Source organism: Durio zibethinus, unplaced genomic scaffold (genome assembly GCF_047325235.1).
Source record: "Durio zibethinus cultivar Kanyao isolate XHJ-2024 unplaced genomic scaffold, ASM4732523v1 HiC_scaffold_284, whole genome shotgun sequence".
Classification (NCBI taxonomy): domain Eukaryota; kingdom Viridiplantae; phylum Streptophyta; class Magnoliopsida; order Malvales; family Malvaceae; genus Durio; species Durio zibethinus.
The window spans coordinates 18,438-27,431 of record NW_028322907.1 but is presented as its reverse complement, the minus strand read 5'-3'; the positions used below and the strand labels follow the sequence as shown (position 1 = coordinate 27,431).

Genomic DNA, 8,994 nt, shown 5'->3' with positions numbered 1-8,994 from the left:
AATAGAGATTAATATTTAGGGATAGATATTACCTTTCTTTTTCTCCTTTCAAATAAATTGAAATGATTGAAGTTTTTCTATTTGGAATCGTCTTAGGTCTAATTCCTATTACTTTGGCTGGATTATTCGTAACCGCATATTTACAATACATACGTGGTGATCAGTTGGACCTTTGATTAATTAACATCTCTTTTTTTGACTGACCCCTTTAATTTTAATTTAATTAATTTAATTCAAGGAGGTCAAATTCGAATTGCTGTTCAATTTTTTTTTTTTTTTTTTTTTTTTCAGTTCGGTGTAATTTTCGACTTAACAAGAGCGGAATCACGCTCTGTAGGATTTGAACCTACGACATTGGGTTTTGGAGACCCACGTTCTACCGAACTGAACTAAGAGCGCTTTCTTATCATAATAAATAAGACTGTAAAAAAGAGGATTCTTTTATTTTATAACCCCAATACATCGTGCACACCTATACTATCATATATCATATATAATATGAGAAAATGATAGATTATGTATGCTTAATTTTAATCAATCTAAAACTAAAATGGCTCCCTCCTTACTGCTCAAAGGAGAAGTAATAGGTAGGGATGACAGGATTTGAACCCGTGACATTTTGTACCCAAAACAAACGCGCTACCAAGCTGCGCTACATCCCTTTCAATTGGCCTACGATGTTATTGTAGAGAATCCCTGTCTTGTTTTCCACACCCTTATTTCATCTATTGATATACAAAAATTATCTTTCCATTTCCTCTTTTTGGTCTCATATCATATAACAACCATATAATGAATAATAAATGAATCTTTTTGGCGGGAATTCTCAGGCAGAAAGGGACCTATTTTGCTGTTTTAAGAAAAGGAAAATCTTATCTATCGAATCATTGTACATTTAAATTTTAATTTTGAATTAGGAATTCCGGGTACAAATATACAAATACAAGTGGTCTTTAACCACACATACATGTGATTATATATGTATTACCATAATGTATGTAATACGATAAAGAAGGAGGATTTTAAATGCGAGATCTAAAAACATATCTTTCCGTAGCACCGGTACTAAGTACTCTCTGGTTCGGTTCTTTAGCGGGTTTATTGATAGAGATCAATCGTTTCTTCCCGGATGCGTTAACATTCCCTTTTTTTTAATTCTAGTTATTGTCGCGGGACGGGGTGAAAAAGATTAGATCGATATACAATCAAATATCTGTGACTAATCTCTCGCCCCCCCTTGACTTTAGTTGTTTTTAGAATTATAATTATATAAGAAATGAATTCTAATTATATAAGAAATAATTCTATTTAGTTTTTTTAGAATTCTAATTATATAAGAATTATATAAAATAAATAAGGAAGGTAGAACGAAAAAAGTGGATTGAACCTCAACAAAACTTGGGTTCAAGCTCCAATTAAATTACTAGTAGAGCGAAAAGAGAAATGTGGCTGGAACAACAGTATCCTACAAGATACTTAAAGAAAATACCGTACTGTGATTCTAAATCGAGTTAGAAATCATTGTATTACTTATTTACTATTAGTATAATACATATTGATTTACTATATTGATTGCAATTGATTGCAACGAAATCTTTCAGGATTTGGTTTTGAGTTAGCAACTTTTATTTATTTATTTTCATTCCTTTCTTCTTCACTTTTGATCGGAAAATAGAAGAGTTGGGTGAATTAAAAACTCAAAGGGGGTTCATGGCCAAGAGTAAAGATGTCCGAGTAACGATTATTTTGGAATGTACCAGTTGTGTTCGAAACGTCGTTAATAAGGAATCAACGGGCATTTCCAGGTATATTACTCAAAAAAATCGACACAATACGCCTAGTCGATTGGAATTGAAGAAATTCTGTTCCTATTGTTACAAACATACAATTCACGGGGAGATAAAGAAATAAATCGAATCAAGTACTCGTATGTCAACCCTTCCCGAGAATATGAGAAAATAGGACATTAGGTATTTAGGTAACATTAGGTATTTAGTATGAGAAAATAGGACATTAGGTATTCAGGTATAATAATATATATTATATAATATATTAAGTAATATTAAGTATATAATTAGTTAGATATAATATATAACTAATATATAACAAATATTTTATTTATATATTAGTCTATATTTGTATTTCCTTGTCTATTCCACGCTTTCTTTTTAAAGTGAAGTTTTTAGTTTTAAATTATTCGATATGCACGTTAATAAATTTTTAACCTTTTTAACCTGGTATATGATTGTATCAATATTCTTTTATTTTTTTTTATTCTATTTTTTATTTAGTTCTTATTTTTTTAATAATTTTTTTCTTTATTCTCGAGTCAATTATTTATTTTTTTAGTTTACCGTCTTCGAATGATTTTTAGTTTACAGTCTTCGAATGATTAGGAGTTGGATTTTCATTGATTAGGAATTAGATTTTTAATATCACTAACTATTTTTTTTTTTATTTTCTATTCGTGCATAATGATTATTTTAATATTGTTAATTTTAATATTGTTGTTAATTTTAATATTGTTAATATTGTATTATTTATTATATTGTATGATTTATTCATTACTATATTTTTTAGTTATTACTATATTTTGTATTTATTACTATATTTCATTATTTATTTCTTATTTTATTAATTATTTATTATTTTCGTGTCGGTTCTATATATATTTATAAATTATATTTATTTATTATTTATGTATTATCACAGTTATAGATATTTATTTAAATTATATTTATATATTAAATATATTAAAATATTAAATTATATTTATATTTTATATATTAAATATATTAAAATATGAAATTATATTTATATATATTTATAAATTATATTTATTTATTATTTATGTATTATCACAGTTATAGATATTTATTTAAATTATATTTATATATTAAATATATTAAAATATTAAATTATATTTATATTTTATATATTAAATATATTAAAATATGAAATTATATTTATATATTAAATATATTAAAATATGAAATTATATTTATATATTAAATATATTAAAATATGAAATTATATTTATATATTAAATATATTAAAATATGAAATTATATTTATATATTAAATATATTAAAATATGAAATTATATTTAAATAAATATCTATAAATAATATAATAATAAAATAAACTAATAAAATAAACAAATAAATAATAAATAAATAATTAAAATAAACTAATAAAATAAACAAATAAATAAGAAATAAATAATAAATAAATAATACAATAATAAAAAAAACAAAGCAAATCGTATTTATTCTATTAATTCTATAATTTGAATTTGATCCGATCAAAATAGGATTTTAGAAAAGGATAGGATAGGATTATTTTTAGAAATAAGGAATAAAGAAATGATGGATAAATACAAGCGATCTTTTCGTAGGCGTTTGCCCCCGATCCAATCGGGGGATCGAATTGATTATAGAAACATGAGTTTAATTAGTCGATTTATTAGTGAACAAGGAAAAATCTTATCTAGGCGAGTAAATAGATTGACTTTAAAACAACAACGATTAATTACTATTGCTATAAAACAAGCTCGTATTTTATCTTCGTTACCCTTTATTAATAATGAGAAACGATTTGAAAGAAGGGAGTCGACCGCTAGAACTAGAACCAGAAATGAGAAACGATTTGAAAGAAGAGAGTCGACCGCTAGAACTACTGCTCTTAGAACCAGAAATAAATAGGCTTACCCTTCAATTGACTCAAAATTATCAAACGTAGACTGATGCTTTATTCAAAAAATCTGATAATCAAAATTGTCGTGTCGTAAGAAAAAAGAAATAAATAAAAGAATCGAATCGGGTTGGGGAAGAAAAATAAATTTTTTTTTTTTTTATTGAGCGTCTTCGCTCATCTTGTTTTCTTGTTTTGATGACCTTATCAGAATTTTTTTATCATATTAATTTCTACTCTACCTCCCTCGAGTTCATTCTCGAGGGAACCCCATTTCATTTAAAGCATTTCGGTGGATTCCTTCCGATCTCCTTATTTTATAATCTCGTTGGAAATCATATAAAGACAATTCCTATTTGAGATAGCTATTTGTGCAAGTATTTTACGATTAAGAAGCAACTGTTTCTTGTACCGATTTTTTATTAATCTACTATAATTATAGGATACCCCCATTCCTCGAATTCCTGCATTTATTCGAGTGATCCACAAACGACGAAAATATCTTTTTTTCCTATCTCTATCCCGATCAGCCGAAACCAAAGCTCTTACTCTTTGTCTCCGAGCTATATATCCCTCTTTCATTCTGGTCATTGAATAAAAGAAATTTTGATGAATAACTAATTCTTTCTTTCAGTTATTCTTTTCTAGTCTATTAATAACAAAACGGATTCTTCCAATGTATAAAATAAAAATTCCAATGGCTTTTGCTACTATAACCGTCCCGCCCACGATTTTTCCTTTTTTCTAGGCATTTCATTTCGCCTTGAAATAAGAAATTGTATTGATACTAGGTATCAAAAAAAGCATATTAACTAAAATAAAGGAGTAAATAGAAATGGATAAATAAATAGTGGGTTCCATCGTTTCTATGGTTACTTCTTAAACGGTGAGGTCCCCTCTATACACCGGAGCTCATTCCTTCATTTAACATTTAATTGGTAACTTGTACAGTTCACACTCTTCGGCTCTACTCATAAATTTTTCAGTAATAGATCTTTCACAACGAGATCTATCTTATACAGTAACGGTATGTAATTAGGAGGATTAATTGGGTAGCTGACCCTGTTAGTCCGTTCTTTGCAAGAGTCGAAGCATAATCTTTTTGCTTTTTAAATAGGATTTTCCCCGCTTAATGGATAAGCATTTGCTACCAATGGGGAATTTTTAAAAAATTCCAAGATTGGATTTGCGCCAATGGAAACCATAAATTTCATACACAATAGAAGGATATGGTAGATCTATCTTTTTTAGATAGTGAACGGAAGAACCCCATTCTATTCACTGGTACTGATCGTTGATACTGAAAAATTGTTTCCTTTTTCTCAGCCCATGATCTGAACAAGTCGCACATACACCCTAGTACATCTTCCTCGGCGCTGAGGACATCCCCGAAGAGCAGGGGCTTTCGTGACATTTCTAATTGGCTGTCTTGCATTTCTAATAAGTTGTTTAATAGTTGGCATGCTGAATCATATACAATCATATACATAATAGACTGGTTTAGATCGATCCTAACCAGATGATTATGAATTACTTCTTTTTCTCTTTAATAGATTAATAAAATATTAATCTATTAAAGAGAAAAAGAAGGAAAGGAATAAGAGGGATTAAATCAATCTAAATCAAAATTAAATGGTGTTCCATTGTCGTCAAATGGTGGTCTTCCATTGCCATTGTCGTCAAATGGTGGTCTTCCATTGCCATTGTCGTCAAATGGTGGTCTTCCATTGCCATTGTCGTCAAATGGTGGTCTTCCATTGCCATTGTCGTCAAATGGTGGTCTTCCATTGCCATTGTCGTCAAATGGTGGTCTTCCATTGCCATTGTCGTCAAATGGTGGTCTTCCATTGCCATTGTCGTCAAATGGTGGTCTTCCATTGCCATTGTCGTCAAATGGTGGTCTTCCATTGCCATTGTCGTTAACTAGTCTCCATTTTTTATTCACTATAGGTTTGTTATTCACTATAGGTTTGTTATTCACTATAGGTTTGTTATTCACTATAGGTTTTTCATTCACTATAGGTTTTTCATTCACTATAGGTTTTTCATTCACTATAGGTTTTTCATTCACTATAGGTTTGTTATTCACTATAGGTTTTTCATTCACTATAGGTTTTTCATTCACTATAGGTTTTTCATTCACTATAGGTTTTTCATTCACTATAGGTCTCGATTCTGTACGCACTATATGATCCACAATTCCATGATCTTTGGCTTCTTTTGCTGACATAAAATTATCTCTTTCCATGTCTTTGTTTATAACCCATCGGGGCTGGCCCGTTCTTTGTACATAAGCCTCTATGATGTCTTCTTGCATTTTCATTACTTCGTCTGTTTCCATGACCCAGTCTTTGAAGCCATCATCCTTAAGCATACTAATAGGTTGATGGATCATTACCCTGATGATATAACATACTTCTAACTCACATAATGAGGCGAGAAGAATAGCTATAGAATTGAACAACCGTACAGGCATTTTTTGCGCATTGCATACGGCTTTACAATTGCATACGGCTTTACAATGGAATTCTCTTTTTTCTTTCATCGAAAAAAAGAGAAAATATAGAGTCTATTAGACCCAGATTAATAAATAATCCAATTACCATCCTTCTTTTTCTTTTTTTTTCGGAAAAGTTTAAAAATACTATGATGGCTCCGTTGCTTTATATATTTATTTCGTCTGTGATTCAGCAATCCCAAAGTTTCTTTTTTTTTTTGAAAAAAAAAAAAGAAAGAAAAAAAATAGTCTTTTTTTTTTTCGTACTCTTTCATAACATAAATATTGTTAATAGCCTCTGGTAGGAAAAGAAAAAAAGTTTGTGACGCCTGAGATGGGCCCACGATAGCTAAGATCAAATTGGAAATGCCCCTTCTCTCATACTACTCTTTCGATACATAATCTAATATTTTTTTTTGAAAAAAAAAAAAAGAAATAAAAAAAAAATTTCATATCGAATTCAAAGTGCCATGCTATTATTACTTACTAATTCATATTTCATATGGCGAAGGCATAGTCTTCTTTTTTCTTTCCATCAATAATAAAAAAAAAAAACTCATTGGCGCCGAGCGTGAGGGAATGCTCTGCGTTTGGTAATTTCTCCTCCGACCAAGAGAAAAGCTGCGATTGAAGCGGTCAATCCCATGGCTAGTGTATGCACATCTGGTTCCACTGCTTGCATAGTATCAAAAAGAGATAATCCAGATACTATCCCTCCGCCAGGAGAGTTTATAAAAAAAAACAGGTCTCGGCTATTACTCTCTATACTGAGATAGATCATAATACCCGCAAGTTGATTCGAGGTCTGGATATCAAGCTCTTTGCCCAAAAAAAGCAATCTTTCTCGATAAATTCGGTTGATTAGGATAAAATTGTATCCCTTAGTAGCCGTACAGGCACCTTTTGATGCATACGGTTCAACAAAAATTGCGAAAAAAAATCAATGTGTAGATTCCAGCCATCCTTTGTTTTTTCTAGTCGGACCTTTCTAACTTCTAATTTCTAATGAAGGGGCTTTTTCTTACATTTTTTAAATAAAATGAAATTTAAAATTAAATTAAAGAAAGATGAGTTTTGGCCCGTTTTCCTATAATATAGAAAAAATTCGCTAAACTTATTGCACAAACTTTTCATTGATCCATTTTTTTTTCATTGCGATTCAATCCAAATCACGATGTCATTTTCTTGTTCCTGAATGGGGTTCGTCAATTTTTTATTCAATTTTTTTAGGTTTATGCTCTACTCCGAGTAAAGATCTGCCCGATTTTTATTTGCACATATAGGACAAATGACCCAATACCACGTCTTTTTGCTATGATTTCATTTCCTTTTTTTATTTTAATTTAATTCCTTTTTCTTTCATGTTTTTCGCCAAATATTCAACGTATTTCCCATATTATTCGATTGATTAACAGTTTGAAATCGCTCTTATTTATAATTAAAAAAAAAAAGAAAAATTATGATTATGATATAGGTGGTAATCATAAATATATTACCAATTGGGTTTTTTCTAAACGGAGCCTGGATACTTCATTTTATCAGTCCAACCAAGCCAACCATAAATCATTCTAATTGAAAATATTAATCTGGATACACCCCCATGAAATGGATCTCTAATTGCACTTCATTACACTTCCCGCTACAAATTTTTGATAATTCAATCAATCTTTTTGGGGCGAAACAGGGGATATCTCGATCGGGCGAGAGAACGGGGGAATCCCATATGACCCAATATATTTGACAAGTCGCACTATATGTCAACCCAGCTTGCATCGTTATCTCCCGGAACTTGAAAAGGAACTTTTGGAATACCAACAGGCATAAAGTAAAAAGAATGTAAAATTATATTTCGCTTTGATTGTGGAAGCGTAATACGTAATGTAATACGTAATAATGGTCTTATCTTAATAATATGTAATATTATATTTCACTTTGATTGTGGAAGCGTAATACGTAATGTAATACGTAATAATGGTCTTATCTTAATAATATGTAATATTATAATATGTAATATTATATTTCACTTTGATTGTGGAAGCGTAATACGTAATGTAATACGTAATAATGGTCTTATCTTAATAATATGTAATATTATAATATGTAATATTATATTTCACTTTGATTGTGGAAGCGTAATACGTAATGTAATACGTAATAATGGTCTTATCTTAATAATATGTAATAATGGTCTTAATAATATGGGCCTTTATCATATTTTATACATAGATAGACTAAGGCCATAAAATAAAGAAAGGCGGAATGAATGAAAGAGAATTCTTACGAATAGGTCCTTTGAATGATGAACAAATAGGGATGCATTCATTCATAAAAAATAGGATCAACCCCCATTGCGTATTGATACTTATCGAGTATAGAATAGATCTGCTTCTCTTTTTTCTTCTGAGCCGAATTCTTCCCTTATTACTAATGGAATAGAACAAACATTAATCCTTTCTCCGAAAGAATCCACCGAAAAGGGGAGGTATTCCAATGCAATAAAGTTACATAGTGTCTATTTTTCGTTGATTTGATAAAGGGGTATTTCCATGGGTTTGCCTTGGTATCGTGTTCATACTGTCGTATTGAATGATCCCGGTCGCTTGCTTTCTGTTCATATAATGCATACAGCTCTGGTTGCTGGTTGGGCCGGTTCAATGGCTCTATATGAATTAGCTGTTTTTGATCCCTCCGATCCCGTTCTTGATCCAATGTGGAGACAAGGTATGTTCGTTATACCCTTCATGACTCGTTTAGGAATAACCAATTCATGGGGCGGTTGGAGTATTACGGGGCGGACTATAACA

The 8,994-nt window shown here is 30.2% G+C and overlaps 2 non-coding genes across 2 annotated transcripts; both read right to left on the bottom strand.

Annotated features, from left to right (window-relative positions):
* Positions 1-325: 325 nt before the first annotated feature.
* TRNAW-CCA (transfer RNA tryptophan (anticodon CCA)) lies at positions 326-399 on the bottom strand. The gene has a single exon. It is a non-coding gene; the product is annotated as a tRNA-Trp (tRNA).
* A 189-nt stretch (positions 400-588) lies between these two features.
* On the bottom strand, positions 589-662 carry TRNAP-UGG (transfer RNA proline (anticodon UGG)). The gene has a single exon. It is a non-coding gene; the product is annotated as a tRNA-Pro (tRNA).
* Positions 663-8,994: the final 8,332 nt, after the last annotated feature.